The following is a 6,363-nucleotide window of genomic DNA, read 5'->3' as shown; positions in this document are numbered from 1 at the left end:
AGCCTCCAACATTCCAAAGAGGTGTGCTTAGGACCGATTGTATCGACTGTCTGGATCGCACAAATGTTGCACAGTATGCATATGGATCGGCTGCTCTAGGACACCAGCTTCATGCTATAGGGATTAGAGATACCCCAAAGATAGATCTTAATGATCCATTGGCAAATAATTTAATGGGTTTCTATGAGAGAATGGGTGACGCACTTGCACACCAATACGGTGGTTCTGCAGCTCACAATAAGGTATTCCAATTTGTGATTATAATATTTGTTCTATGAGAAATAAATGACGAGGGTAATATTTGTTACTTAAGATTAATTCTTGTAAGATGCTTCAGCTGCATGTTAAAATTTAGTTATAATTTATAAATACAAACGTCTCGGTTAGTTAATTTTCTGTTCTTTTATACCATGCTGATATTCTCTGAGAGAAGGGGTCAGTGGAGAGCCGCGACCCAGTCACAGGAGTTCTTTAGAACACTTCAACGATACTGTAGCAATGCATATATGATGCTGAGAAACAAGATGCAATTTAACCGTAAGTTTCAGTATTATGTGTATATTACTTCCGGGGTGAAAATTGATGTCTCTTTCACTTTGACACCAAATGGTCTTAAAGCATGTTGCTCTACAAATTTAATGCATATAGGTAGTTGGCCTTTTTTGGGTTTAATACATCCCTGATCCTACTTCAATGGACTAAACGGCTCTTATCTTTTATTTGGAGTTCAGTAAATTTGACATTTCTTGTAACTATCTTCAATTCATTTCTTAAATATGTTATTGTTAATATCTTCAGCAATTCTTTTAATAATTCTTTGTGCAGATTCCTTGGGCATTTCCAGCCCCAGGCTGGTAAACCTGCTCTTTGGGAGTTGGGTTCAGACCAACATTATAGGGGAAGAAACGAGGAAACAATTGTGGATGAAGATGAAAGGTAGTTTTCCAATTAAAACCTTGAGCTTCATCCCTGAGCCATAACGTAGTGACTACAATATCCTCCATTCTTTATTTTTGGAACCACATATCTGGGAATACGCTTCCTGCAATTTCTTGTTTTGAATTCTCAACTTTCTTGTTAATTAGGAAATTCTGGTTATGGGGCTTCTTTGAGTTGTGGCGGAAAGCCACTAGAGGTTTCCCTTAACCAATATCTTCTTTCCTACTCGTTTATTCACCCTAATATGTTTTTATTACTGTTGTTTTTCTTCTTACCCACATCACATCCATATTTCTTCATAAACTATATGACTCTTGTTAATAGTTTTACATATGCTTGATCAAATGTAATGAATTTAGTAAGTAGGTGGTGTATGGAAATGAGATTTTTTGCATTTCATTTTCTTCTTTGTTTTGGTTTACCTTTCTATTTAGTCATCTGATTATTGCTGTGTATCACTTCTCTTTCTAATCCTTAATTTTCAGGTCATTTTTCAGAAGATCATTTTCTGATGGAAACATTCTTCGTCAAACTGGGTCATCTATGCCAGCCACAAAAGATAAGCAGGAGAAACTTATCAATTCATCTTTGCGTGACCGATCACAAGGAAGTAGTGGCCTTTCAGAGTCATCACCCGAGATATCAACTTGTGAAAGTGATTTGTCATATTCAAGGTTGCGGGCTTTCTATTCCCATTGCTGATTGCCGTTTACTTTGAAATATTGTTATCGGTTTTTAATAGCTACAACCTTCTTTTCCCAAATTCCACTGGGAGATGAGACGGGGTCTACGGTTTCATTTGTATTGGTCGTTGAACCTTTAACCAATATGCATTGTTGAGCTAATCTTATGTATCTGTGCTTTCATAACTTTTTAAGTCCAGCGTTGCTGCATGAATCAGCTGGTGGAACCACATTTTCACGTTTTCCTGTAATTAATGGATCATCTGTAGCAAGTTGCAAATATGGTTGCCCCTTCAAATTTCTTGTTTGATACAAATATCTTCAAATTCTTTGGACAGGTGTACACCCTCAATATTTTAGGTTAATGTAAACTTTGATTTATTTTTATGGATTTCAAGTTTCTTGTTATGAATTTCAAGTTTCTTGTTATGGATGTCAAGTTCATTGGATAATGCTACAGGTTAAATTTGGGTAAAAAATTTGTAGAAAACAACATTTAAAAAAAATTAGTTTTAATTCATGGTGTTTGTATAGAAAAACGCCACTAAATACATAGTCAATACCGGTGGTTTTTAAAAATGCCACTAAAGTTCTAGATCTTTTGCGTCGTTTATACAAAAACGCCACTATATATATAGTCAATAACGTCGTTTTACATTACAAACGCCACTAAATATCATTACCTTTAGTGGTGTTTGTAACAAAACGCCGCTAATATCATTACCTTTTGCGGCATTTGTGAACGACAAACGCCGCTACCATTTGCGGCGTTTGTTTTTGCGCCAAAGGATTTTAGCGGTGTTTAAAAACACCGCTATATGAATGAAAAAACGCTGCTAAAAACCTATTTTGCTTGCACAAAACACTAATTGTTTACTTTATAAGGTAATAAAAAAAATAAAAAAGGGAAGTGGTGGTGCTTTTGAAAGTTTTTTATTGTCTTTAGTTAGCAAAAAGGGTACGTATTCACCAACCAAAATGAACCCTCTTTGTTGTTCCTTCCGGAAACCCTAACTCCGTTCTCTACCAGTGTCCCCTAATCCGTTTTGCTCATCAATAGGGACAACAAAGAAAATTATTTCAGATATTGGAGTGTCTCTAGCAATAGCATCGCTCCCAATTGGCTTTACGTTCCATTTAAGCAGGTTAACTCTGAAATATTATGTTTTAGTTTAAATTCAATTTAATAATAAATCAGTAAAAAAATATTTACTTTAATTGAAAAAATTGTTTCTCCATCCTAATAAATTTCTCACATTTTGATTTTTAGTAGTTAAACTTTTTAAATTAACATCTTATTGTTTTAAGTAAACTATTGATGAAAAATATAAAACTTTTTTTTTAAATCTATGAATGAAATAAATTTTAAATATATTAATTATAAGTTTAAGTAATTAAAATAATTAAAAATATCTACTGTGATATTTTTTTGAGATAAAGGGAATATTTATTTTAGAGGTATATGAAAAGGTTAAGTAAGCCTTAGCTGCTGTTTCATTTTAATCATTAATTTAGTGGGAACATGATTGTGGCTTCTCTTCTCTAGCCATCAATTATTAATACTGAGGCGAAAGATCAACTCATTCAGCCCCTATAATTTCTGTGTTTATAGGAAAAAGGAAGAACGCGATCAAGTACATTTTGGAGAAACTAAAAGAGTAATATTTTCTAGATTAAAATCTGCTAGAATACTTTTTTATATTTAGAATTTACTTTTCATATCTTAGGAAAGTTCTCGACTTTTCATATGTTTTTAAAATCAAGTTTAATTGTTAATTAAAATTATTTTGTTAAAACCATATATAGAGGGATTAGATTACAAATGTAGAAGGAATACAAGGACTTACAAATGGTTTTGATTTCCCCTCAAGTATGGCCTTGTAACCCACCATCCTATGGTATTTTTAATATTAATAAGATATTTGCTGTGCTAAAAATATTATCCAATTAAAACCAAATTAATTTTCAAATTAGACAAATTATATGACAGGTGGTATTGATACGTGTACCCACACATTTTCCTTTTATATTAAATTTACCAAATAAGAGGCCAGCTTATATGTGAAAATTTAAGGCAATAGAGAAAGTGATCCAAAGTTTTAAAGTATCCTGATGGTTAAAACCAAAATTCAGATGCCACTGGATTTGGTTTAAATACATACAAATCTAACCCTTACGATAAGAAATCGAAACCAGTACCAGCAAAAAATGTTTGGTTTTCTTCCTTTCATTTTGTCAGCTGTCTTGCTAGGACTAGGACTCCGTTTTCTTGCAAAAGCATTTGCAAAACACGAGCCTGCAAATTTGCCCCACGGAAGTATGGGTTTTCCTTTGCTTGGGGAGACTCTTGGCTTCCTTAAGCCCCGCAGATCAAACTCCATGGGGAGTTTTCTGCAACAACATTGCTCCAGGTAACAATCTATTCTAAGCAATACCTTCTCATTTCTTAAATACTTGATAGACTCTACCATTGTTTATTTGTAACAAATTTGCATTCATTTGCTGCTATACAGATATGGGAGAGTGTTCAAATCTCATCTATTTGGCTCCCCAACTTTAGTGTCGTGCGATCTTGAGCTTAACACGCTTATTCTTCAAACTGAAGAGAAGCTATTTCATGTCAGCAACCCCAAGGCCATGCATGGAATTCTTGGCAAATTCTCTATGATTATCGTTTCTGGGGATATTCATAAGAAGCTACGAAACATTGGTGCCAGCTTTATCACCCATGTTTCTTAATTGCTTGGAAAATATGACAATCTCAATGACGAATTCATGGAGAAACCGTCAGCAAATGTTTCTACAACTGTTGGAGGACTCTTAAAAGAGAGGAAAAAGGAGAGCTTGAGGCATGACAAAGGAGATTTCTTGGATGCAGTTTTAAGTAAAGAGAGTCTAAGTGATGAAGAAACAGTAAGCGTAGTGTTGACCTGTTGCTTGCAGGTTACGAAACAACGGCAACACTCACGTCCTTGATTGTCTACTTTCTTGCCCTTCATCCAAATGTTTTACAACATTTAAAGGTATTCCTACATGCATGCATATAAATAAACCCCTTTTTTTTCCTGCATATATTGTAATTTTTCTAACATTGTTTTTGCCAGCAAGAACATAATGCAATAAGGATAAACAAAAAGAATAGTGAACCCTTGAACTGGGAAGATTACCAGAAAATGGAATTCACTTACAATGTAAGAAAATATTTCAATTACAAGATATCTGCATATTTTAAGTATATATCAATGAAAAAAAAAACTTAAAATGGTAGTTTTCTGTTTATATATATATAGGTTATTTACGAATCTATGAGGTGTGGAAATGTAGTCAAATTTGTCCACCGGGTTGCCCTTCAAGATGTCAAATTTAAAGGTTAATAATTACAACCATTTGTTCCTTTTTCTTCTTAATGTTCAAGTTATATTTCATACAAATATATATATATATATATATATAATTATTGTAGGATACTTCATTCCCGCGGGATGGAAGATACTTCCAATGTTGACTGCAGCTCACTTTAATCCCTCTCTTCATGAAGATCCTATGGAGTTCAATCCTTGGAGATGGACTGTAAGTATATTATCATTAAGCAATAGTTGACACAAACAAAATCATTTATAGATGGAGATATTATCATCTGTACATATGATGCTAGCTCGACAAAGAAAAGGCTACCCACATATTAGTCTTAAATAAACAAGATTGATTCATCTGGGGTGATTGAGAAAATTATTTGTTGGGATAGGTGTTTGCCACAGTGTTTTTAGGAAGAAATTTGGATCACTCGGTGTGTTTGGGAAGAAGTTTGAATTATTCGGCATCTTTTGTATTGCTACTATGTTAGACTTTAGTTCTGACTGCATGTAGTTTTTCCAAAGACATCGACTTGTCCTGGCGTCTCCCAAAGACATGGTAACAAACACCCAATCTCAGTAAATAATTTTCTTATCATCCTAAATAAATCCCAAAACATTGTTTGAGGAATTTTTCCGAAATAAAAAATATAATTTTTCGTTTGGTCTTATTTTTTTGTTTGTATAATCCGATCGTCGGCCACTTTGGATAACACAGGATAAAGCAACGACCAAAAAGGTAATGCCATTTGGTGGTGGTCCTGGGTTATGTCCAGGGCTTACCTTGCAAAAGTAGAAATTGCTTTCTTCCTCCATAATCTTGTCCTCAATTATAGGTATAATTTCATCCTCAACTTATTTAAATTCATCCTCAAAGGTCATTGCTTCCCACTTAGGAACCAGCACAATTATGGGAAATGTTGGAATCCCTATCAATACATCTTTACTTGATCTTATTTTGTTTTTCAAATTTGCTGGCTAGATAGGATAGACTTTTAACCCACATCCTACTTCATTACTATATTCATTACTTTATATATGAATCCGAATTGATTCTGGAAATTTTTTCTTTGATGTTTGTAGAAGGTGGAAAACATTGGCAGATGATTTCCTCTTGCCTACCCTTACGTGTAGTTCAAGAGAGGATTGCTTTTGGAGATTGAGCCAATACAAGACATGGAAACCTAGCAAATTAGTATTTAAGTATGCGTAACCTAGCAAATTAGTATTTAAGTATGCGTAGCGTAGTGTTTCAGCTATAAAACCACATATGATTTGTTAGATGCAAAGTTCGGTGTTATGGGAAAAAGCCTTTGTCCGGTAATTAATTTTGTTGGTTTATTATGCGCTGAAACGTCTTTAAAATTGAGAAATTAATCTTCTTTTAA

The 6,363-nt window shown here is 33.9% G+C and overlaps 1 pseudogene; it reads left to right on the top strand.

Annotated features, from left to right (window-relative positions):
• Window positions 1-3,926: 3,926 nt before the first annotated feature.
• Window positions 3,927-6,163, top strand: LOC120187739 (annotated as a pseudogene).
• Window positions 6,164-6,363: the final 200 nt, after the last annotated feature.

The sequence above is a fragment of the Hibiscus syriacus genome, unplaced genomic scaffold (genome assembly GCF_006381635.1).
Source record: "Hibiscus syriacus cultivar Baekdansim isolate YM2019G1 unplaced genomic scaffold, ASM638163v2 tig00113725_pilon, whole genome shotgun sequence".
In the NCBI taxonomy this organism is placed as follows: domain Eukaryota; kingdom Viridiplantae; phylum Streptophyta; class Magnoliopsida; order Malvales; family Malvaceae; genus Hibiscus; species Hibiscus syriacus.
Note: the sequence above shows the minus strand (reverse complement) of the source record. Positions and strands in the feature narration are given on the sequence as shown.